The sequence below is a fragment of the Aotus nancymaae genome, unplaced genomic scaffold, assembly GCF_030222135.1.
Source record: "Aotus nancymaae isolate 86718 unplaced genomic scaffold, 86718_ANA_hifiasm-v0.15.2.pri h1tg000040l, whole genome shotgun sequence".
Taxonomy (NCBI): domain Eukaryota; kingdom Metazoa; phylum Chordata; class Mammalia; order Primates; family Aotidae; genus Aotus; species Aotus nancymaae.
In genome coordinates, this window is record NW_026988454.1 from 36171488 (window position 1) to 36198072 (window position 26585).

Genomic DNA, 26585 nt, shown 5'->3' on the forward strand with positions numbered 1-26585 from the left:
GCTATTCAAATTTTCTAAGCAATGCTTGTTTATTCCATAAAATATTGTTATTGATGTGTTGAGTTTTTATCAAGCATTCTGTAAGTAACATATATTTGTACTTAGATTTTAAAAACAATCTGAAATCTTTTCATTGCACTTTACCCTTCATGATATAGCTGTTAAATTTGACCTAACTTCAATCATTTTATTGCATGCTCCCTATTTTTTCATGCTGACTAGTTGACTAGTTTTTTTCATCCTAGCAGTTGTATTTGCTTTCTACCTCTTGATGTACAGACTATATTTTATCTCATTTTATTTTCTCCACTTTTGCTTTACTTCTCAGCAAGTTTTTGCACATTTGCTCACTGTCTCCTTGAAATTCTTGCTTCCTTCATCATTCATGGAGTGACTTTAGTCCAGGTGTTTCACCTTCCCTCTGGCACTTTCTCTTCAATTCTGATAGTTGGTTTCTCCCTCTTTCCCCTTTTCTTATAATGTTAATGTTCTTAAGAGTTCCTTTTTTCTTCTTAAGCCACTTTTCTTGGGCCATTTGATCCCCTTCCTTGGATTTAAGGATCATCCATATGTCTCAGCCTTTTAGGTCTATCCTAGATCTCTCTCCTGAACTCAAGCCCATAGATACAACTGACTACTAGATGTCTACATTTGGATGTCTCACAGGCATATTAAACATAGCATGCTCAATATGGTACTCATCTCTTCCCAAGTAAACCTGTTCTTCTGCCAGGATTTTCCCTCCAGAAAATGACAGACCACCAATCCTAAAGCCAGAAAATCTGGGAACATCTTTAACTTTTCTCTTCCCCTCAGCCCTTGTATTTCTCATATGCATCTTTCAATATTCTTGATTCTGTAATCTACATAGCTACAGAATTCAATTTCCTCTTCCTCTCTTTATAGCCCCTAACCCAGTGTAAGTGACCACCAGATCTTCTCTGGATCCTGCAAAAACTGCCTAATTCATCTTCATTCTGTCTTCCCTCCTGAAATTAAGAGAATCTTTCAAAATGCAAATCTGACTGTGGCACTCTTCCATTTAAAACTCTTCAATGGCTTTCCTTTACCTCTAAGTCAATGTTGTCAGGCCTCCTTCATCTTGGCCCCCCCTCACCTCTACTGCCTCTTTCTGAGCACTCTCCATGTCTCACTGTGCACCCCAGCCACAGTATATTTACATCAGTTCTTTGAACATTCTATGTACCCTGTGGCAGACACTGTGAATTGTTTCATTATCCATTCCCTCTTTCTTCTTTTTAGTAATAGAACCCATCCCGTTCTCATCCAGATTTAGTTGGACCCATGCTGCAAGATGTGACCCTGTGACTGGATTCTCACCAATGCAATGTGAGGAGGAGTGATATATGCAACTGCAATGTTACCTCCATAAAAGGAAATTGATTGCCTTTTGTTTCCTCTTTGCCCCTTCCCTACGGCTAGAATACAGATGTGGAACTAGCGTGCAATCTTTATATGGATGAGAAAATGCACTAGGGCAATAGAAGCCTATAATATGTCGTTTTGGTTTATTTTTGAGATGGAGTTTCACTCTTGTCACCCAGGTTAGAGCACAATGGCGCAATCTCAGCTCACTATAACCTCTGCCTCCCAGGTTCACTCAATTCCCCCTCCTCAGCCTCCCAAGTAGCTGAGATTACAGGCGTGCACCACCACGTCCTGCTAATTTTATATTTTTATAGAGACAGGGTTTCACCATGTTCTTCAGGCTGGTCTTGAACTCTTGACCTCAGGTGATCCACCCACCTCAGCCTCCCAAAGGGCTAGGATTATAGGCATGAGCCACTGTGCCCTGCCAAAAATGGAAGGAACCCAGGACCCTGAACGACCGTGCAGTGGAGAGTACATTCTGGTTGTTTACTGCAGCAGGTTAGCCTGTTCATCAGTCAGGGTAGTCTCTGTCATGTTGCAGTAATAAATAACCCCCAATGCTTAGTAGCTTTTTTTCCCCAACAATAATAAACTGGCATATTGCGAGTTACATTTTGTAGAAGAAGCAAAAAAGACTGGCTGGGACAAAAGAAAGAAGATACCTGCATTATACGTGCTTCGTACCAACAGTTCATTCTGAATGGTAGAATTAAATGCAGACCAAATGCTTTTAAATGTTTGTGTGCCTAGATAGTAATTACAATCTCCACACACTAAAAAGAAAAAGAACGATAACACAGAACACAGTATTCTTAATGATTACAGCACATTTAACACCTTCAGCCATCCACTGGGTTTTCAGATCATATTGGCAACTGAAATTTCATACCCACATGTGCTTGCTTTGCAAAGGTCACTATTTCAGAGAGCTTTACAACCATTCTAGTAGCTTCATCCCAGTCATAACAAGCAAGTATTTTAAGTCCACGGTCCGCTAGCAGTGCCTTAGCATCATCGACCCACGTACCTGGTAACTGTACCACAACAGGGATTCTAATTTCCGAATCTTTTACTGCCATGACTGTACCCTGTGCAATAACATCACAGTGCATGATTCCTTCAAAAATGTTGACCAGAATAGCCAGTACCTTTTTATCTGAAGTGATAAGCTTAAACCCTTCTGTTATTTGATGGACTGCAGCACCACCACCAACATCAAGGAAGTTGACTGGAGTCCCTCCATGAAGTTTTATTATATCCATTGCGGCCATAGCCAAACAAGCAGCCTATATTTCCATCGAGGCCAATGTAGTTGAGACGTTCCTTAGCAGCATCTTCGTCCCTTTCATTTTCCTAGGTCCAGTCCTGTAGATGAAAGATTTTCTTCTGGCAATAGGCTGAATTAGAGTCAAAATTGGTCTTTGCATCCATACACAACACAGCTCCATCTGAATCTTCCACCATTGGATTTATTTCTATCATAGCTGCATCGTATTTCAGAAAAAGGCTGTAAAGCTTGACCATGTTTTGTGCTGCTGAATCCACGATATTAGGTGGAAATTCCATCTTCTGTGCAAGCCAGGGAGCTTGTTCCTTTTTGATGCCTTCTACAATATCAATAGGTTCTTTAATTATTGCTTCAGGAGTCTCAGCAGCAACATCTTCCATGTTGACGCCACCATGTGAACTGCCTATTAATACAGGACCTTGAAATGACCTTTCCATTGTTATTGCAAAGTAGTACTGTCTCCTCCTGGGATATTTTAGCTCACAGACCAATACTTGATTGCATATTCTGCCCTTTTCTCCTGTTTGCTTGGTAAACAACTTTTTTCCCAATCATTTGCGAAGAAACAGCTTTTGCTTTTTCTGGAGAGAAAACTATCTTCATTCCTTCTTTGAGGCCACTTTCAAATGTTCCTTTTCCTCTACCACCAGCTAAAACCTGTGCCTTTATCACAGCATCTTTTGAACCTAATTTTTTGGCAATTGCATAAGCTTCATCTGGTGACTTTGCCACATATCCTTCGGGAACGGAGACATCAGTTTCTTGCAATAATTCCATCCTCATGCATTCATGTAGTGAGGGAGTCCTTTGCTGTTGCTGCTGTACTTGGAGTCCATGGTTATTAAACAACCCAGAATTTCCCAGAACCTGAGGCCGGTGGTTCCAAAAGGTGGAGGCAGCCAACTACCGGCCGCAGAACATGGAGGCCGCCATTTCTGAGTCAGCAGTAGCTTAACACAATAAGCTACTTACTTATTTTTCACTCATACTACATAAGTTCAGCACAGATCAGCAGAGTGGCTCTGCTCCTGTAGTCACTTGGGGACCTTGCCTAACGAAGAGCTTCATCTAAATATGTGTCTTAATGAGCACACAGGAGAGAAAGGGAATTGGCAAACTGTACTGGCTTTTAAAGCCTACAGCTAGAAGTCAGCCACACACTCCACTCACAGTCCATTAGACAAAGCCAAGCTAAGGGTTAAGAATGTGTCATCCTACGTGTTCCCGGAAGGAAGAGAAAACCGCAATATTTATGGTGAGTCCCAGTGACTCTTTCTGCAGCTTCGTTAATACCTCTTAGCTCGTGCTCCCCCCAGAAAAATAACTTCTACTTGTTTTGCTCAACTGTTTGTAGGATGTTTCAAAATTTATATTTCAAGAAATTCACAAGATCGTAACTTCTCATTAATTCTTCCTGCAATCATTATCCTTGGATTCCTAGAATAATTATTTCCTTTCCATAATGACCCGCAAGTATTTATCTAAACATCTGAATTCTCTCCAAAGTTCCAGTACTAGATTTCCCACATGTCAAACTTGACAAGCAAAAAAACCTTAATATTTCCTTCACTTCCCCCTCTTAAATCTGGTTCTTCTAACTGGTTTTATGTTTAATTTTGTTTCCTTTTGTTAGTATCTTTGTTCCCAGCCCCTAGAATAGTACCTAGCATGAGAAGGGGCACTGTATACAAATTGAATTAATGTATTAATGCTATCAAAATTTGATAATGGTTCCCAAATGTGGAAAACTCCATTCCCTCCTTACCAGCCTGCCGAGTCTGCCCCGAACTCTCTCCTGCAGATGATCCTTCTCTTTTACCTGCCGCACTTGGCTATTCAGGAGCTTATTGCCTATGAAGCAGACTGTTCTGATAGCTTTCTGACAGTTAGTCCCATTGCCAATTTTTCTATTCTCCTGTCCATTTCACACAACACTTCCATGTTAATTTCCTTGAAGTGTATGACTCTTTTTGTCCTGTTTCACAACCCTATAAGGAGCACATATAGTATGCAAGTGATGTGCTACATTCTGAAGGGAAAACAGAATCAGGTATAGTCTCCATCCTTGAGCAGCTCACCACCCCATGGGGAGACAGATGTGATTCAGGGCAGAGACAGCCGTGACAAGATGGGAGAAGCCCTGAGCTGGGGCGACAGAGGTGACAGATGCTGAATCAACCACAGAGCCACACAAGAGGAGCATTTACTCTGCATTCCCACAGACAATTAGACATCTTCCTGTACAAAAATAGGAACAAGTTCATCTTTGGAGTCAGGAGGAAGGAAGGAAAGGATAGGCACTCACTGAGGTTAGTTTAGAAGTAGGGGCCAGGGAAGAAAATGGATGGTAATTAGATCCGAGGACTTCTGTTTCATCTGATGGATGAGGCGAGTTTATTCCTTGAGGAGGACAAGCACTATGCTGTGGAGTGTTCCCTAAGACCTGCATGTGCTGCCAGCTGGTGGTTTTCGGTTCCCAGTGCCTGCTGGAAACCCCTGTGTCCACAGCATGCAATCTAATTCTACAGACAGGTACTGATATGTTGGGCATGGTGTTTGGCTATATTAGGAAGCTGCTGTTCCCCTTTCCCGTTGTAGATTTCCACCATGGATGCCATAGTTTGGCTTTCACGACAATGCTCAGATACACACTGTTCTCCAGGGGAGCCTGAAGTCAAACGAATTGCTGCATGGATCTTGTAAATCCATAGCAGACCGAATTGCTTGGAAGCCATAGTACTTTTTATTTATAAAAGCCAGGCTTTTTTGAGAGGAAAAAAAATAGGAGAACTTTTTTTTTTTTAAGGGGAAGGGGATATTATTTTTGGAATTCTGAAAGCTTAACTTTGAATATAGAGCCAAAGCCTGGAAAATTGAAAGCATATATTTTGCAAATAAGCCACAGAAAAGGGAAAGATGACAAAATAGTTTTTGCCAGATGGCATCCTCCTCAGCACTTTTCCCACCCCCCTCACCCCCACCCCACACGCTCACTCATACCATCAAAAGGAATATCAGGCAGGGCGATGCAGAGTTTTGTAATTTATTTTAAGTGCCTCTTTTGCGCAAGGCTCTTGGGGAATAAAAGACAATTCCTTTTCAGAAAAGAATCATCTAATCTGGCAAGGGTGATAGACGAGATCTCTCCACAAATACATGAACAAGTGTCATTTATGTTTTTCGTACTGGCCAAGACTGCTGATTCCTGGCTCTGTGCTGGAACTTCGGGAGACCATACAGCCTCTGATAGGATCTTCTAGAAATTTCCGTGCACCTTTGGTGAATTTCCAGGAGGACTAGGAAAGCAACTTTATAGCATAGGCAGGTTGTTAAGATCACCTAAATAAGCTTGCCAATGTTGGAGCTCAGAAACCAATACCCTAGAATATGACACTTTCCCATGCTGAACTGAAGAGGCCTCAAAGTCTTGCTGACCTTCTCTCTTTGACTGTCTTTCCCCAAACACGGGATGCCTTTATCTGCTTAAAGCAACCCACCAAAAGGAAGAATTGTTTTTTTCTTCCCCTCCCTGTAAAACCAAGGCTGTAACTATTATAGTAGGTAGCTACTCAGACATGAGCGGGCTGAGAGAGGGCTTGCCCCACCCACCAGGAATGTCATACTGCCTCTCTACAATGATAATTGGTCACAGCAGGTGCAGGGAGAGGCAATTTCCCAATAGACACAAACTTGAAATTGGTCATTGGCAACTTCCATTAAAATCTCAGGAATTGGTCAAGTGGGCTCAAGTGTGTGCATGAAGAGACAAAATGGCAGAGTACGACTTTCTGGGGGCATTCTACTGGGAAAGGGAAGAGCACCACAAGTGAGCACGCGTCCAACTCCAGTACACACACTGAGCATGTTCGCCTTTCAAGTGTTAGCAGGTCACCACGCATGCGGGCAGCCCACTCCAAGGAAAGAATCATGGGAAAAAGGACACAAGATCCTGGAAGTATGCCAGCATATAAAACTCCAAGTCAAAAAGTCAAATGCCACACTTGTCCACTTGTCCTTCAAGTCACCCACATGGGTCTCTTCCAAGTGTACTTTCTTTCCTTTTGTTCCTGTTCTTTTTTCTTTTCTTTGAGACAGAGTCTTATTCTGTCGCCCAGGCTGGAATGCAGTGGCACCATCTCAGCTCACTGCAACCTCCGCCTCCCAGGTTCAAGAAATTCTCATGCCTCAGCCTCCTGAGTAACTGGGACTATAGGTGTGAGCCCACATGCCTGGCTAATTTTTGTATTTTTAGTAGAGACAGGGTTCCACCATGTTGGCCAGGCTGGTTTCGAACTCTTGACCTCAAGTGATTTTCCTGCCTCAGCCTCCCAAAGTGCTGGGATTACAGGTGTGAATCACCATGCCTGGCCACTGCTCGAAAACTTTTTTTAAAACTTTTTTTTTCTTCTTTAATTCTATCCACTTGACATCCATCGAAAGCTTTTTAATAACTTCACTCCTACTCTGAAACTTGCCTTGGTCTCTTTTCCTACTGTATGCTCCTCAGTCGAACTCTTTCTTCTGAGGAGGCAAGAATTTAGGTTGCTGCAAACAGCTACAGATTTGCTGCCAGTAACTTGGATATTCACCACCCCTAACATATTTCGGTGCCATGTGACTTATATGCCTTCTACCCCTAACCTATTCACACCTGAACAGATCCATTCACAAGATAACATGCAAATTAATCTCTGCTCCCTGATCCATTCATTCTCCCCAGATTCCCTCAACTAAATCCTCCCTTCTCCCCACCTGTACATTAGAATGATACACATGCTTCTGAACCACCTTGCAGGGTGGGCAGTCACTCAGGGATTCTCCCCATGTGCATGCTGTGTACACATTAAATAAATCTGTATGCCTTTTCTCCAATTAACCTGCCTTTTGGGAGATGATTTTTTTTAGTGAATTTTGTTAACCAAAAATAAAATTCTAATCCCTCTCCCCTTCACAACCATCTGAATGAACCCCTCCTCTCAGCCAAAGGCATTCTGTAGTTAACCTGAAAATCCAGTTCAGGTCACAGTGGTAGAGGGGTTTAGACATGCCTCACTGTGCCCATCCAGCATTAATGGCAACACAGACCTTAAGCCTGATAAGAAACCTTTACAATCTATTTTCTCTGAAGCCGGCTACCTGGAGGCTTCATCTGCATGATAAAACCTTGGCCTCCACAACCCCTTACTTTAATCCAGACATTTCTTTCTACTGATAATAACTCTTTCAACCAGTTGCCAATCACCTATGACCTGGAAAATCTACCTATGACCTGGTTACCCCCCTGCCCACCCGCTTCAGGTTGTCTCTTTCTTCCATCGAACCAATATAAATCTTACACACATTGATTGATGAATTATGTCTCTTAAAATGTATAAAAGCACTGTTTACAATAGCAAAGACCTGGAACCAACCCAAATGCCCATCAATGATAGACTGGACAGGGAAAATGTGGCACATATACACCATGGAATACTATGCAGCCATAAAAAATGATGAGTTTGTGTCCTTTGTAGTGACATGGATGAACCTGGAAACCATCATTCTCAGCAAACTGACACAAGAACAGAAAATCAAACACCGAATGTTCTCACTTGTAAGTGGGTGTTGAACAATGAGAACACATGGACACAGGGAGGGGAGCATCACACACTGGGGTCTGTTGGGGGGAAATAGGGGAGGGACAGCAGGAAGTGGGAAGATGGGGAGAGATAGCATGGGGAGAAATGCCAGATATAGGTGATGGGGAGTAAGGCAGCAAATCACACTGCCACGTGTGTACCTATGCAACAATCTTGTATGTTCTTCACATGTATCCCCAAACCTAAAATGCAATAAAAAAATGTATAAAAGTGAGCTGTACCCTGACCACCTTGGGCACATGTCCTCAGGACCTCCTGAGGCTGTGTCAAGGTCACGTCCTTAACCTTGGCAAAATAAGCTTTCTAAGTCGACTGAGACCTGTCTCAGTTATTTTGGGTTCACAACTTTCAGATGGGGAAGGGGAAGCTTCCCCGTGGCTCTCCTACACCAAACACCCACAGAAACAGGAGAATGGATTAAGCTGAATTCCCCCCATCATTTGACAGATATATAGAAAAGAGAATTGGAGGTTTTGAAAAGAGAAACCTAAGCCCTTCAAATCAAGTAGTTCTTTTGGAAGGTAAAAAATAAAAATAAATAAATGAATAAAGTCCTTCTCAGTTCTTCAAGGCACGCTGTAGAGAAGACTTTATAGCTGAATAATAATTATTAGGCAAATTAATTTTAAAAACTTTTACATTAAGAGCCAATATTCTTATTTTACACTGAGAACTAAAAAGGATTACCTTGAAATCTCCTTGAAATAGGTCGAGAATTGCTTTATGATTAAAAAAAAAAAAGTATCTGAAAGGCAGAAGATTTTCCTTTTTTTTTTTTTTTTTTTTTTTTTTTTGTGGGCAGATTTGTGAGAAAAATGAAAGCCAGGAAACTAGCTTTTTCTTCTCAAAAGATAACTAGCCCCCTACACCTTTTTTAAATACAGAACTTTAGTATTCCTCAAAGGGATATGGGCATGTCAAGTGCCCTTTGAAAAATCCTTCTGATAGAAAGAAAAATAATCTAGACAGATCGGAGAACATCATAATTCCTTTACTCTTTAATAATTACTGGAACTGAGAGAGGAGCTTAGAGAATTGTTAAAATTCCCCCAAGGAAATGTCAAGCTCTCACTAGAAAAGGCTTTTTTTAAAATCAACACTTAGGACTCCAAGAGAAGAAGAAACATGAGGAATTTCATAAGCTATTTCAGTTACTTGAAATTTTGTGAGTCAAACAGAGCCAATTCTGAATACATGTGGAGTGGGTGCAGCCGGCGCCCCACCCAGAGCCTCTCCATCTGGCTGCAGTTACTGTGAGTGTTGGTCCCTGACTACTCACACCGCCCCTTCCCTACAGCCATGCCCTCAGCTGAATGGGAGCGTCCTTGTCTGGAAGGTTGCACCCATCTCAGGGACACAGGATGGGGCAGCCAGCAACTAATGACTGCCTAACACAGAGATACAAAAGGTTGACCTCTGCCTGGGGGTGAGACAAACCGTGGGACAGCTATGGCCCAGAGACTCCCTGTGGGGCCTGGCTGTGGCAGAACTCACCCTTGCTTAGCTTTCTTCCCCTGTCAGATCTTGGTTTCCCAATTCCCTTTCTCCCAGAACAACAGACCTCTTCACCAGAATCCCTGTCTCAGGCTCTGCTACAGGGAACCTAATCTTAGTGCACCTCAGGTTTTCCTGGTGGTGCCATATTTACATAAGAGGCTTCCCTTCCTTCCATCCTTCCTTCCTTCCTTCCTTCCTTCCTTCCTTCCTTCCCTCCTTCCTTCCTTCCCTCCTTCCTTCTTTCCTTCCTTCCCTCCTTCCTTCTTTCCTTCCTTCCTCCCTCCCTCCTTCCCTCCCTTCCCCCTTCTCCTCTCCCTCCCTCTTTCTCCCTCCCTTCCTTCCCTCCTTCCTTCCTTCCCTCCTTCCTTCCTTCCTCCCTCCCTCCTTCCCTCTCTTCCCCTCTCTCGTCTCCCTCTCTCCCTTTCTCCCTCCCTTTCTTCCTTCTTTCCATCCTTCTTTCCTTTCTTTGTCCCATCCTTCTTCCTTTCTTTCCTCAGAAAAGAATCTAAGAGCTTCATACACATTTATAACATGTTAGATCTCTCTCCTGGGGGCTTTGTATTTTAACATGACACAAAGAATGTGACTGGAACTAAGAGATTCATTGTTAGCGGCTAAAGAATTTTGGGAGGGTTGGGTTAACTTTTCAGCACTTAAACCAACACATCACAGGTCAATATATACTCTGCCTAAACACAAGTTTCATCCTAATTAGAAAGTGCTAGTGTTGTTTGTTTTGTTGGAAAATTATAACCTCTGCCATTGCCATAAACACTCCAAGGAGCCCCTTCCAGCTTCTTCCATTCTAAGGCACAGAGCGGGTTCTGGAAGCAGGAGCCAGCAGTCTCTCTCTTTCTCCACTCCTGCATCTCATGGCCTCATTCTCTGTCTGGAATCCTGGAATATTAGACCTGCTGGCTCAACACTTCCCAAAGAATTCTGTGTTCAAGCACCTTTGGGGAACATCATTTATCTTATCCCCATCTGGGGGGAGTCACGATATCGTTAAAATATTAAATCGAAGAAATATCAAAGTAAAGAATCCTATTTAACTTATTGAACCTAGACTTTTCTAAACTTACCCACAGAATCCTATATTTGTGGATCATAGTTGAGGAAACGCTAATCTGGGCCAATTCCTCATTTTAACACTGGAGGCCCACGGAGATGAGTTTCTCTGCGCTGCCAACTCCCTGAGTGACAAGCCACCCCAGCTCCACAGTAATGTGCAGTATCCCAGTGACAGTGCTGCCCTCTGACTGCGCTAACGACAGGGGGCACAGCATCCCTGGGTCTCACTGCTTTTGCCAATCGACAGACCAGCTGCACATCGCCACTTGGCAGAGTGACTTTTCATGGTTAACGACTCCGTGTTTGAAATGCGAGCTTCAGACCTCCTGTTGCATCTGTATAAATAGACAAAATTGACCCAGACCCAAGACGACTAAACAAAAGACCTGTTTGTTTTTATTGCGGGTGTTTCTCTGGGGCTCAAAGCTGCCCTCTGAGGTCTTGGCTTGTGGGATCTCACCTGCTGAATTCACGGTGATTCTCTCTTCCAGCAGATCTCAGTGACTTTGATGGTTCCGGGGCTCTTTTTCTATCTGTGATTTTTTTAAAGACAATTTGTATTTTATAAACACTTAGTAATTCTAGATACTTTTCCCTCCTAGTTCAGATGATCAACAATCACTGTTTAATAACAGTTTGACTTTTTGACCAATGAAGTCAGATGGAAAGGCTCCCATTCTATGAAAAGATGAAATATTTACACTCAAAATAACTTAGGTTTGTCTTTCAGCTCTAAGCATATGAAGAGGACTCAAGGTTCCTCAAGGATGTGTCCTTACGTCTGTAGTCTGTATTTTTATAAATAAACTAGAGCCACGGGGTGTGTATGTATTTAGAAATAAGCCCTCAGGCTTCATGATCCCGTTCCAGCCCAGCTGAGGGAACTCACAAACAGCCTCTAGGGCTAGAAAGAAATCAGCCATTTTATACCTGGGTTAGTATTCAGCCTTTTATCTGGGTGTAAACATGTTTATAAAGCAACTATTAGGACAGCTTGCTTTTTCAACACTCAAATCACCCGATCAGCAAAATGGCCCTACAATAGCGAATCCTAACATGGTCAGTCTGCCTCACTGCTCCATTCCACTTAGAAAAGCCCTCACACGCTTCACAAGTTCAAGGAGGAAAGCCGAATTCATGGTTCTGCGTGGGTGCTAACCACAGTGCCACAGACACCATTGCAGCTCAGCATCGGCAGCCTACAAATCCATTCGGGAAATTAGGGCCCCTCTCCCTTCCAATATTGCAAATGGAAGTGTCTCCGGGCTTCCTGACATGTCATCTTCCTGGGTCATTCTCCCTACACTCTGCATGAAGAGAGACACAAAGCAAAATGAATCTTCCCACAATTAGATGGAGAAACATAATAAAGGGAAAGAGGACCTTGTGTGCTTTGTTTTTTTCTTCTAGGCAGGCATGCCATCATCTGGTCTCTCTTGTTTTGCCCCTGGAGCAGGTGTAGTTTGTAGTCATTAGCAATACAGCCTCTCCCTTAGTACAACTTCAGGAGTGATTTCAGCCTACACACACACACACACACACACACACACACACACCACACACACTGACTTAGGGAGTGAGAGTGGAAGGCAGTATGGTGTGGAAGGGAGAATAAAGGACAGTGATGAATCCAGTCCAAATTCAGTTGTGTCACACTTTGGGTCCAATAGCCTGTTCCAGAAGCTCCGTGTTTCTGTGCCTGAGAGGCCGCTGGCTAAGGCACAACAGACCCAACAGGCCCCAGCTGGAGCGACAGCTGGAGTGGCTCCTCGCCTCTGCTCATTGCTGAGTTTCCTTCCTGCTCCAACACAGTCGCGCCAACACCCCTCACTTTTAATTACACAAATGTAAAGTCAGTGCACATGCATTTCAAGAAAATCGCTCAACAACTAGAGGAACAGATGTTGCAGCCTGAAAAGGATGTCATCATTGTGGCAAAGTAAATTTGTGCATGTGGCCAGAGCTAATGCTCAGCAAATGTGGGTATTGGGCTTCTCCAGGAAAACGTTTGTCTTCTTTGTGTGGAATTAATGATGAGTCCTGAGGAGAGTCAGTTGTTGACCTGAATTTGTTTGCTAGGGCGGCCATAACAAAGGGCCAAAGACTGGATGGGTTAAGCAACAGGAATTTATTTCCTCGCAATTCTGGAGGCTGGAAGTCTGAGGTCAAGGTGTTGGCAGGGTTAGTTTCTTCTGACACCTCTTCCCTTCCTAGTTGATCGTCCTCTTTTCCCAGTCTCTTCATAAGTCTTCTCTCTGTGACTATGTGCTAATTTTCTCTTCTTATAAGGACATCAGTCTTATTGAATTAGGGCCCACCTATTGACCTAATTTTCAATTAATTACATCTTTAAAGACTCTGTCTCTGAATACAGTCATATTTGAAAGTACTGAGCATTAGGACTCTAAGACATGAATTTGGATGGGTGCACAATTCAGCTCATAACATCACCTGATAGATGATCAATTGATAGGTAGATTTTGTGGGGTTTTTTTTGTTTTGTTTTTTTTTGATATGGAGTTTTGCTCTTGTTGCCCAGGCTGGAGTGCAATGGTCCGATCTTGGCTCACCACAACCTCTGCCTCCCTAGTTCAAGTGATTCTCCTGCCTCAGCCTCCTGAGTAGCTGGGATTATAGGTGTGATGCCTGGTTAATTTTTTTTTGTATTTTTAGTAGAGATGGGGTTTCTCCATGTTGGTCAAGCTGGTCTCCAATTCCCGACCTCAGGTGATCCGCCTGCCTCAGCTTCCCAAAGTGCTGGATTGCAGGCATGAGCCACTGCACCTGGCCTTTTTCAGATTTTTTAAGAGGTAAGGAGTAGGAAAGAATCCATCAAGAACTGAAGCAAAAACACAAAATAAGTTGGACCAGGCTCATGGCATTTCCACCTAATAAGGAGAAAGAGAGCTGATAGTCACTTCTAAATGATGGTGTTAGTCATGACCAAAGTGTACTCCTGTTAGGCTACTGTATTCAGAAATATTTTTCTTGTTGGGGTGCATTGAGCAAGGATAACTTTCTAGGGGTAAAGGATGGGGATTCAACTGAAGGAATAGAATGCGCTCATTGTCAGTCATCTGAGGGAGTATTTTCTTCTAGAACACAAAATAAAATCTCCAGGGAAGCAAACCACAGAGTAGGAGATTCTTATGAGAATTCAGTCTGAAGTCGAGACACAGACCAAGATTTACCACACTCCCAGGGATAAGTCAGCCCCTGCTCCGTGGACACAGCCCTGTAGCATTTATGCTAGTTAAGCCACTGCTTAAGAGAGCCTAGCAGCAGCTTCAATTTAGCCAGTGAGATTAATAGCCATTGGCCATATATGCCCAGTTGGTAGCATGGGGTGAGCAGAGAGTGAGGGTTAGAGGTGGGGCTCTGGACCACGGGAATGCCAATTCCTCTTCTTCATTTCATTCACTTTCTGAGATAATATAGCTTTTACTTATTTTTCTTAAGTTTTAAATATTTTAAGTTGTGGCAAAATACACATAACATAAATGTTGCCATCTCAGCCATTTTTTTAAAGAGACAGGGCCTTACTATGTTGCCCAGGCTGGAGTTCAGTGGCTATTCACAGGTGCCATCATAGCACGCTACATCCTTGATCTCCTAGCCTCAAGTGATCCTCCCCTCTCCGAGTAGCTGGCATTACTGGCATACACCACTGCACTTGCTTTAACTGTCTTTAAGTACATAGCCCAGTAGTGTTACGTATATTCACTGTTGTACAACCAATCTCTACAACCTTTTTATCTTGCAAAACTAAAGTTCCACCCATTAACAAACACTCCCCATTTCCCTGGCCACCACCGTTCTACTTTTTTGTTTCCAGGAATTTGACTACTCTAGATCTCTCATATAAGTGGAATCATATAGTGTTTGTGACTGGCTTATTTCACGTAACATAATGTCCTCAAGTTTCCACCATATGGCAGAAACATATGTCAGAATGTCCTTCCTTTTCAAGGCTAATATTCCATTGTGTGTATACACCACGTTTTGTTTATCCATGCATCCATCAATAGACATTAGGGTTGCTTCCAGCTCTTGGTTATTGTAAGTAACACTGCTATGAACATTGATATAGAAAATATCTCTTCAAGACCATGCTTTCAATTCTTTTGTAAATATGCCTGAAAGTGGAATGGCCACATCATATGTGTATTCATTCTCAACAGAAACAGAACTCATAGGAGGGAGGGAGGGAGATAGATAATAGATAGATAGATGATAGACAATTGATAGATGATTGATTGATAGATGATAGAGAGATGATAGAGATATATATGTATAGATAGAAAGATAGATAGATAGATAGATAGATAGATAGATAGATAGATAGATAGGATAGATAGATAGATAGATAGATAGATAGATAGATAGATAGATAGATAGATAGATAGGCCAGGTGCAGTGGCTCACTCTTGTAATCCCAGCGCTTTAGAAGTTGAGGTGGGTGGATTGCCTGAGGGAGTTCAACACCAGCCTGGTCTACATAGCAAAACCCTGTGTCTAACAAAATAAATTAGCCAGACATGGTGGTCCATGCCTGTAATCCCAGTTTCTTGGGAGACTGAGGCACGAGAATTACTTGAACCTGGGAGGTGGAGGCTGCAGTGAGCTGAGATGGTGCCACTACACTCCAGCCTGGGTGACAGAGTGAGACCCTGTCTCAAAAAAAAGATACATAGATAATACAAAATCAGTTTGCTTGATTATAGAGGCTAAGAAGTCCCACCATCTGCAAGCTGGAGACCTAGGAAAGCCGGTGATGTGATTCTAGTCTGAATCCAAAAGCCTGAAAACCAGGGAAGCTGAGAGTACAAATCCCAGTTCAAGGGCAGGAGAAGACCAATGTTCCAGCTCAACCAGGCAGGCAGGGGGGGATAAAAAGGGGCACATTTCTCCTTCTTCTACCTTTTTGTTCTATTCAGGCCCTCAGTGGCTAGGATGATGGCCACCCACTGAGCAGGACAATCTGCTTTACTGAATCCACCAACTCCAATGCCAATCTCATCCGGAAGCATCCTCACAGGCTCCGCCAGAAATAATATTCAATCTGGGCACCCTGCGGCATGAACTGACACATAAAATTAACCATCACAATAAAGTAATTCTGTTTTTAATTTTTTGAGGGTACTTATTTTTTAAACCAGATAATACATTCACTTGGTTCAAAACACATAATGCTATAAAACGCTTTACTCTGAGAAGCCGCAATTTATAACCTTTTCCTCATATCAATCACCAACTATAGCTAAGCATACACACACACACACACACACACACACATTTTTTATATCACTCAGGTGTTCCTTTATACAAATGCATACCTATATACTCTCATTTTCTAAGGCCAGAGGCTGCTCTGGTAAGCAGAACTGGGGCCCCCATGATCTTCACCCCAATACCATGTTTCTGAATAGGTTATATTACATGGCAAAATAGAGATGGCAGAGGGAATTAAGGTTATGGATCCTAAAAGAAAGAGATCACTCAGCAGAAGGAGAAGCAGGAGAGAGAAGGCGGAAGTGGAGGTCGGAGATTGAAATTACAGCAAAGACTCAGCCCACCATGGCTGGCTTTGAAGAAGGAGAAAGCGGAACAGGAGCCAAAGGATGCAGGCCACCTGCAGATGCTGGAAACAGCGCCCCTCACCCGGACAGCCAGCAAGGACACAGGAACCTCAGCTCTACTCATGCGTGGAACCAAATTCAGTCAACAACCTGAATGAGCCTGAAAGTGGGTTCTCCCTCAAGTTCAGATAAGAGCCCTGTCTGTCTGACACCTTGATTTAGGCTTTGTGAGACCCATAGCTGAAAAACCATCTGAGCTCACCAGACTTCTAACTTCTAAAACTAGCTCTGGCTATTGCAGCTGGGAAATAATTTTTCATTGTGTTTCATAGAAGCCCTGCCTGGCGCAGAGCAGTCTAGTCACAGTCTGCCAGCAGAGGTGTTGCTGAGCTGCCGCAGGCTCTGCCCAGCTACTGTGTGAACTGCCTCGGTAGTGGCTGTGTCCATAATCCCTGTACCTTACAAACACACACACGTGTGCACAGCACTCACTACTACACTCTCACAGTTTCTGCTCCCTCCAGGGAGGTCCAGGCCAGGTGCCTGTCTCCCCTGTGAGAAGTGCCTGCTGTATCATCAGGCTGGTGTGGCCCCCCATCACTTGCTTGTACCCAGCCAGTTCAATGTTCGCCGCCTTCCCCCACACCTGGACTCACTTGCAGCCTCGCCTTTTCTAGATGCCATCACTTTTAGAATTGACATCAAACAGTTTAGCATTTCCTCTACTCTATACTTCTTTATGTCATTGATTTTATTTGTCCAGTGAAATTAGGTCAATTTTTACTCTGTGGTTTGACCACCCAGAGTGACAGGCACATGAAACGCGATGAGGCATATTAGGAAGTTCACTGAACTACACCAGATTTCTCCTATCATTCTTGTCCTGGTCCTGTGTTTTCCTTATTTATAAAGTAAAAACACCGGCTTAAATAAGGGTGATCAATCATTTTTTCACCCTAATACATCTGAAGGATGTGAAACAATCTCATTGACAACAATGGGAAAATATAACATGTTTGTTAATTCAAAAATTTTCAAAATCTCTGAGGAAAACAGTTACATGATGTCTGAAAAAGTCCCCTTAGGTCAAGCATGGTACCTCATGTCTGTAATTCCAGCACTTTGGGAGGCCGAGGTAGGTAGATCATTTGAGGTCATTAGTTCAAGACCAGCCTGGCCAACATGGTGAAACCCTGTCTCTACTAAAAATACAAAAATTAGCTGGGCATGGTGGTGAGTACCTGTAATCCCAGCTACCTGGGAGGCTGAGGCAGGAGAATTACTTGAACCTGAGAGGTGGAGACTGCAGTTAGCTGAGATCATGCCATTGTACTCCAGCCTAGGCAACAAAAGCAAAACTCTGTCTCAAAAAAAAAAAAAAAAAGAAAGAAAAAGAAAAGGTCTTCCTAATTCAGATTGCCAGATCAACTGCAAGGCATACAACTACATTTGAATTTTAGATAAACAGAAAATAAATTTTTAGTGTAAATATCCTAAATATTCAATGGAACATACTTAAACTAAAAAATTATTCATTATTTAGCTGATATTCCAATTTAATTGGGCATCTATTTTTTTTTTTTTATTTGCTGTATCTGGCAACTTACCCCTATGTAATTCTCTTTTCTTGGGATATGCATGCCTGAGAATCACTGTACTAATTTCATTCAACAAAAATGTTCTGACTGCCAGGCGCTGTTCTCAGGGCTGGGAACCGAAATTAACAAGCAGTCCTTTCGTTGTTGTTGTTGTTTAATCTTATGGTGCTTGCATTCTCATAGGGAGCCCAGGGACACAGAGACAATTAAAAAAAACAATATATACAAATATATAGCATGTTATGGAGAAAAACAAAGCAGATTATGGAAGTGCCACTGAGCTAGAGGAGGGATGTTATTTTACACAGGGTGGCATTTGCGCAGACACTGAAGGAAGACTATTTGGGAACAAAGATGATACTTTTTATCTCAAAGTTCTGCTCCAATTCATTACTTAATGACTCATCGGATGTTTATTAGGTGCCCAGTATGTATCCAGCACAAACTAAGTAGCAATGATACAGAAAAAACAACGTGACATAAAGCGTGGTCTCAGATCCCCTCTGCCTTTCAGGATTTTATAGACTAGAAGGGAGAGATTGACAAATAAACAAATAATTATCTAAGGAGTTCAATGCGCTTTGGGCAGAGGTCCATGGAGGAGAAGGGATATAGAAAAACTATGATAACTCCTCTGAAAAAAATTCCCAGAAAGCGTCACTGGAGCTGAGTCTGAAGGGAGAGTAATTGTGTGCCAGGAACTGGGAAAGAGCATTCCCGGCTCCAGGGAGCAAACTGGTGGAGGGCCGGGCAGCTGGATGGGCAGGAGCTCCAGAGGGGCTGAGCCAGGGGCAGAGGGCTGGTCTCTGAGTGAGAAACCTGTGTGTCACACTCGGAGTTCCAAATGATTTTAAGTGGAACAATAGGATAGTAACAATTACTCAAGCAACAAGTACAGATAGAGGCTGGACTGGAGGAAGCCAGAGAGCAGAACCTAAGCAGAAACTTACCTTAGCTTGAATTGCCTCCAGCTTAATAATATGGATGGAACCAAAATGTGAGACACTTATTAGCAATACTGAGAAACTATGATGTAGAAAAAAAAGTACTGAAATCCAGTGTTACAGTTTTTCTTCTTCACTTTGGCTACACAATTTCACTAAAGATTCATTTATATCTACAATTACCTACCCTTTCCCATCACTGCCAGTTACTATCTCATTACAGTTACCGAATGAAAATTCTTGTGACTTTAGTTCTCAGGTAACGCTCAATGGATAGTTTCATCAGCTTTGGCCTCTTCAACAAGAGATGAACTCTAAAGTATATGGCATCCATAGAAAGTCGTTAGAAAGTCATTATTTAAGTGCTTTTTCATATTGCAAATATGTCCTTTCTGGAGCAATTTGCTTTTTGTCTATAAAAAGTATTAAGCATCAGTGCATTTCACACTTGATAATTGGTTTTCTCTTGGCATGACTTTCAATCTGCTACTCAGCAGAAGAGATCTACACTTTCAATTGAAAAATGATGTTAGGGACACATTTCTGCTGGGGGTGGCAGTTAGAATAGTTTCCACACTACTCAACACACTGAAGCTTTGGGACAGAGAACACCATTGCAACTTTGACTCTTACATTCAGTTATGTTTTATGTTGTTTTGTTTTCTTTCTCAGAAAGAGGCTCTTTCAAAACCAATAGCTGAACGAAGCAGGTTGAGGACTCCATAATGCGGTATACATTTGGGTATTATTGACACCTCCTACCTCTGCAGAGGTGAATGTGCTGAAACCAGTGAAGGCCTTGAATGAGCCTCTTCCAAGGCCCTGTATCTAATTTTATGTTCATAATTTTCTATCTTTGAAGAAGGCCTCCCAAACTGTTTAATATTCAGGCTCTCTAAAAGCTAAATGCGTGCTTGAGCCTAAGTAAATCAGACCACAACAACCTAGGAGCAATGTCAAAGACAAAGAGTGTTTTTCTGATTCCTTCTTCTTGTTGTTGTTTTGCGATGGAGTCTTGCTCTATCACCCAGGCTGGAATGCAGTGGTGCGATCTTGGCTCACTGTAACCTCCACCTTCCAGGTTCAAGCAATTCTCCTTCCTCAGCCTCCCAAATAGCTGGTATTACAGGTGCCCACCACCACGCCCAGCTAATTTTTGTATTTTTAGTAGTGACAGGGTTTTGCCATGTTGGCCAGGCTGGTCTCGGACTCCTGACCTCAGATGATCTGCCCTGCCTTGGCCTCCCAAAGTGCTGGGATTACAGATGTGAGCCACCACACCCGGCTTTCTGATTCCACAGCAACTTTTCCTGCAGTCACTCAGTCTCCTTGAAATTTCTTTCAAATATCTCCAGGAATGTCCACAAGTATTTCATATTCGTTTCCCAAGCTGATTCTCTTAGCAATGGCAATTGTCATTTGACTCTGCCTGTTCTGCTTCACAATAGAGCAGGTCTTGTCACTGATGATAGGATACACTGCAACTCTGCTATTGAGATCAGCTTTGGTGCTGACACCCACCATGCCCCAGTCAAAGCAACCAGGGCTCGTGCTGAGCAGGGAGACTCCAACACTGGGTGTCGCCTCTTCCTATCCTTCCATCACGGTCTCCTGCAACCGATAGAGGTGCAAGTGCTTTCCCTGTTGCAGCCTTTTTCAGTTTTGGAGGCAACCCATCGCAGCCTGCTCACCAAATGTCTAAGGCACAATGCCCCATGGGCCAAAGTGGAAGGTAATCTGAGAGACAGACCTGAGGCATTCATTCAATCAAGCTCAGCTCTTCCCTCTCCTCCTTTGCCTTCTGTCTCAGGAAGATCATTAGTCCCTCAGGTAAAACACACTCTTAGAGATGCCACCCCAACAAGCTTAGCAGACATTCCTAGGCATGGAATCAAGGAACAAAGGAAAGCCATGCAGAGCAGCTGCAGGGGAGGCAGTTGATGGTGGCCAGGAGTGCAGGGTCTGGACTTGGACTGTCTGAGATCTCACCCTGGTCCTGGCATTGAATAGCTCTGAACCCTTCAGCAAGTGATTTAATCTATCTGTGCCTCAGTTTCATCACCTGTAGAATGAGGATAATAGTAGTATTTACTACATGGGGTTTCTATAAGAACTAAATGAGTAAATGTATACAAAATGGTTAGGAAATGGTACGTCATGAAAAAGTTATAGGAATTTGGGTCACCTGGTTGAAGCATGGAATAAATGCCTATCTTGAAACAGTATCTCTGCCATTTGCTTACTATTTATTTACTTTTTAGAGTAAAAGCAATACATACCCATAAAAGAAATTAAGGCATTCAAAACAAATAGAATGAAGAGAAGCATCTTTTCACCCTGGCCTCCAGCCAGTCAGGTCTCCTCTCCAGATGCAATTCTACCATCAGTTTCTCATGCCCCCTTCCAGGGATACACTATGTGATTGCAAGCATCTGTGTAGGCTTAACTTGTTAGCTGACTTACTCCAGATCTACAAAGGTGACTGAGAGGGCAGTGATCAGTGCTCCTACAGCTTGCCTTTAGGGAACAGACCATCTGGAGGAAGAGCCGATAACCAACAAAACAGGGCAGAAAGGACACACAGCCACAATCAGGGAAGCCAGAAAAAACAGAGTGGGAGGAAGCAGAAGTAATTCTGACTGGTGGAATCGTTAGTGGAGAATGTCCCTGACCCTAAACCAGCGATTAGCTCCTTTCATGTGTATTTCTGTGCTCGGAAGTTGATTTAGAGTCTCATCCCAAAAGCGTAAACGTCACAAAAAGCTTTACATAGCCAATATGATGGGGCTCTATAATGTTGGGTATATGCAAGTCACTATTATTAAAATTAAGATTATTTTACTTTTCTAAACTAAATTAAATGGAGCATTGAGCCTAGAGAATGATACCTTAAAAAAGATCCTCTGTGACTACAGTCAAAAATAATTTACTGTTCATTTAGAAATAATAACTGAAAGAGCATAATCGTATTGTTCATAACACGAAGATAAATGCTTGAGGTGTTGGATGCCTCATTTACTCTGATGTGATTATTACACATTGCTTGCCTGTATGAATATACCCCATCTACCCCATAAATATGTACAACTACTATGTGCCCACCAAATTCAAAAATTAAAACAAAAAAAAAAACCCTCTGGTATCCAGACGGCCATGGTCCCTCAGGGGATGCTCTTTGTCCCAATCCACTTACCAGGAGCAGCCTCCCTCCCTTCTCCACTCTGGGTCTTCTTTAAGTCACAAACAGACTCTGTACTCTATTCGGAACCCAGACCACCCCCATCTGGGCTTCTCCCTGTGCACAGAACCTGAATTCCACCCACCTGCAAACACACTAAAACCCTTAACCCCTTCCAGTGCAGAGTTTTGTCGCCAGCCTTGACTTCTTCCAATTTGTTTTCCTTGACTTCTTCCAATTGCAGCCAGAGCGATCTTTGTCGTTTTTATTCATCTACTCACTTGATCTTTAACAAGATTTACATTAATATAACATGGTCTCAAAAAGACATTCATATTGGTTAATGCAATGCAATTTAAGTTACCTGTGCAGTTTGAACCAAAAGTTGTCTATTACCTTAGGTTTAAAATAAAGTGGACTTGGTTTGTTTTTTAATCTATGACAAATGTGTAAAACTTCTCCCTCAAATGCTGTTAAGGCAGGCAACATGAACTATGAGAAACTTAGTTGTTTTTTTTTACTTAGGAAAGAAAGCTATGTAAAAACTTAAAATTGATGCAACAAATCTATTCTGTAATGTTTCCTTGCCGATCTAAAAAATTTCAATAATTGTAGTGTAGTCTTGGAGGTAGGAACACATTTGTACCCCTGTATTCGTTTTCCATGGCTGCTGTAACAAATTAACACAAATTTGTTGCCTTGAAACAACAGAAATGTATTCTGCCTCAGTTCAGATCAGAAGTCCAAAATCAAGGTGTCAGCACGGCCTCTCCAAAGGCTCTAGGGGAGAATCTCTCCTTGCTTTTTTCAGCTTCTGGTGCCTCTGGCATTCCTTGGCTTGCAGCAGCATCATTCCAATCTCCGCCTCTATCTTCACACAGCCATCTTCTTTCTGTGTCTCTCTGTGTCCTAACCGTCTCTCCTTTGTCTTATGAAGACATCAGTCTTTGGATTTAGGGCCCACCTTAAATCCAGGATTATTTTATCTTAATATCCTTAACTAAGTACATCTGCATAGACCCTATTTCCAACAGTAACCCAGTAAACAACCTCATTAGCTGTCCATATTTAGTTAACATTGCACATAGACTACGTGGCTGCCTACACCAAGATCCAAGTTTTCCTTAACGAGTTGGCACATCAGTTCATTTCATCTGCTGAGGTCAACGAGAGAACTCAACAATTTCTGATTTTTATTTTTTAAAGGACATTTTTATCCTCGTTACTCCAAAGCACTAACAAGTGTAGGAGAGGCTAAAATTTACCTCTCCCAATCTTAGATCTTAGGCAGGAAAGAACTCCGTATCAAAAGACCCATTAACAAGAAAAAAACAAACACATGTATTAACAAGTTTATTAGTTTATTAACAGTGCACACGTTAGGCAGGAGACACCTCAATGAAAAGTAACTCAAAATGGTGGTTTCAAATTCCACTTATATTATCATCTTCAATAAAGAAAATACATTTGTAGAGAAATAACAGGACAAAGGAGAGTGGATTTAGTCTCCCAAGGTGGGAAACCGTAGGAAGGTAAACAGATGATAAGGTTGGTTTGCTGATTCCTCCAGCGCTGTCTCTGAGCTGCTAAGGGTCTACAGTTGTCTCCAGTAAAGGAGAATTTATATCCTGTCTTTTGGCAAAAAAAGGGACCGTATATAGAGTGCTTTTCCTCCATTTGCTGCTTCTTTAGCTTAAAAATGTTTTATCCCCAAGAAGCATATTTTGGGGTGACATGTTCTGATTTTCCTCACACGGATACCTTCTGCTTTCAAATGTGCATTGAATGTTACACCATGAAGTCATGGAGCCCAGGTTTCAGCTCATAAGCAGAGAATGACTGAAGGGTGGCTGAAAGCATATCACTTTGGCACAAAGAATATTTTGAGCTAAAGGCACATAAAAATAAAAGCAGCAGGTGCAAGAAGGATGCTCTGGCCCTACCTTTTTCTTCCTGAAAGCAAGAGCTAAAACCCCCATATGTGTGATTCTGACACCAGGAAGAAAATAACATTCTTATCAAGGACAGGAAGTTGAAAGTGAGGAAATTTTGTAAAACAGACCTTGTTAAAATCATTTATCACTTCCTGTAGCCTCTGCACAGAGTTTATTGTTCCGCAATTGCCTCTTTATTCAAGCTGGTATAGAAGCATTTAGGTTTTGCCACTTTGAGTTTTCATTTCTTTACGAAGCACTCCCACATTACATAAAACATATTAAATAAACGTGCATGCTTTTCTGTTCGTCGGTCTTATGTCAGTTTAATTTGCAGGCTCAGTTGAAAAACTCTAAGAGGGTAGAGGTAAATTTTGCCCCTCCTCTAAATCTAAAACAAATCTGGTCTTACCACATTGCTGCAAAAACCTATTGATGATACATATGCTCACTGCTCATAGGACAAAGATTTAACACTAAACTAGGACCTGCGTGGTCTGGCCCTTGGGTCTGACTCTAGTCTCGTTTCTGGTCACAGCATCATTGGCTCTCTGTGTCCCAGCCACCTATACCTTGTTCCTCGAAGGTGGTTTGCCATCATGCAATCCCCACCACAAGGAAACACTCACTTTTCTCTGTCAAACAAATGCTACCCCCCACTCCTTTCTCCTTGTCCTACCCTACAGCTGTCAATCAGTCCTCATTTTCTCGGGAGGCCTTCCCTGACCTCTGGGCCAGGCCAAATCCCTGATGAGGGTTCCCACAATCTCTTACACCCCTTCTTCATGGCCCCTCTCACAATTAGGCTTTCGTGTCTATTTGAGCAATTATCTGATTAACATCAAGGAGCCCAATGAGGGTGGAGATCCCGTCTCTTTTGTTTTCCATTGTGTCTCCAGCATCCAACACAGAGTCTGACGCACAGCTGATACCCAGTATACGTATTTGTGAAATAAGTTAAGAAGCGCAATGATCAGCCTGCTCATCTGCACTTTTTAAAATCTCACTTTGTTTGGTGGTATTCATAGATACAGTCACGGGCACAACTGCAATGGATTCAGGGCAAAAATCCTTTGGTAATCTAGGCAGCTTTGTTCCCACTGAGAAAATTATAAACTCGAACAAAAGCTGAGGTTTGAGAAATGAGGACAAACACTGCTTTTGCACAGTCAATAGAGATTTTCACAGCATGTTCTCACCTTTTTTTTTCCCCCTTTAAAAAATTAGTTCTCTGCTATTGCCCAAGTAGGAGGTATGCAACGGAGAGGAACAATGAGGAACTGGGCAGGGGGCCATGGTGAGTAACAGGATATGATATCAGGTAACAACTTGTGAGCCATGTCCTCAGAGTCCCCCTGCCAGGCTATATCTGAATTGGTCACATCTTCTCCGAAAGCAGGCGTCCCCCTTCTGTGCATGCTGACAGAGCCTGGTGCTTTGCAGAGCGCCTGCCAACTCCTGAGGAAGGCTTTGTTGGCAGAAGCACCAGGAAGTCTTGGTTTCTTAAAGGCAAGCAACCCACCGTTTAAATTTATGTTGGCCTTCAACTGCCACAAAGACAATCTGCTGAAAAGTTTATTTCAGGTTGAAATGAAAAGGAAATGTCTTAAATGAATCCAGCTGTTGGTTTCAGTTCTCATTTTTTCACTAGTTGAGCCCAGCACATTGATTTTCAGAAAAATTAGATTAAAAGGTTGCAGATGTATACAGTCCAGGGTATTGATTTTGGGGGGAAATTCAGCCAAATACTCAAAATGTCATTTCTAGGTAAGAGTCCCCATCATTTTGGATTTTAACAGGAAAATAACGAAGCCCTGCAGCGGACTGGGTAGGAAATAGACGGTAATTCTGCTGCTGCTTGTGAGCAAGTAACCCATTAGAAACTGGATGTAGAGAAACCCCTAAGGGAAGTCTCTTTGCTTGTTACTCTCCGGTGTTTTCAGTTTTGAGCTCTAGACTGCAAAGGAAAAGTAGAAACAATTTTTTCATAATATAAAAAAGTTATAATGCAATAATTCTTAAAGTGCAGATTTCCAGGTCTCCAAACCATGAGATTTTGATGAAATTGGTCTGGTATGAGAGCCAGAAGCCTGCATTTTATTTTATTTATTTTATTTTATTTTATTTTTTGAGACAGAGTTTTGCTCTTGTCTCCCAGGCCATTGCACAACGGTGCCTTCCTGGCTCACTGCAACCTTCACCTCCTGGGTTCAAGCAATTCTCCTGCCTCAGCCTCCTGAGTAGCTGGGATTACAGGTGCCCGCCAGCATACCCAGCTACTTTTTTTTTTTTAGTAGAGACCGGGTTTTGCCATGTTGGCCAGGCTGGTCTCGAACTCCTGACTTCAGGTGATCCACCGGCCTTGGTCTCCCAAAGTGCTGAGATTACAGGCATGAGCCACAGCACCCAGCCAGAAGCCTGCATTTTAAACACTTGTTGCACCTAGCTCTCTGAGAGCTAAGGAA

At 42.5% G+C, this 26585-nt stretch overlaps 1 pseudogene; it reads right to left on the bottom strand.

The window, feature by feature from the left end:
- Nucleotides 1–2255: 2255 nt before the first annotated feature.
- LOC105721274 (succinate--CoA ligase [ADP-forming] subunit beta, mitochondrial-like) lies at nucleotides 2256–3619 on the bottom strand (annotated as a pseudogene).
- Nucleotides 3620–26585: the final 22966 nt, after the last annotated feature.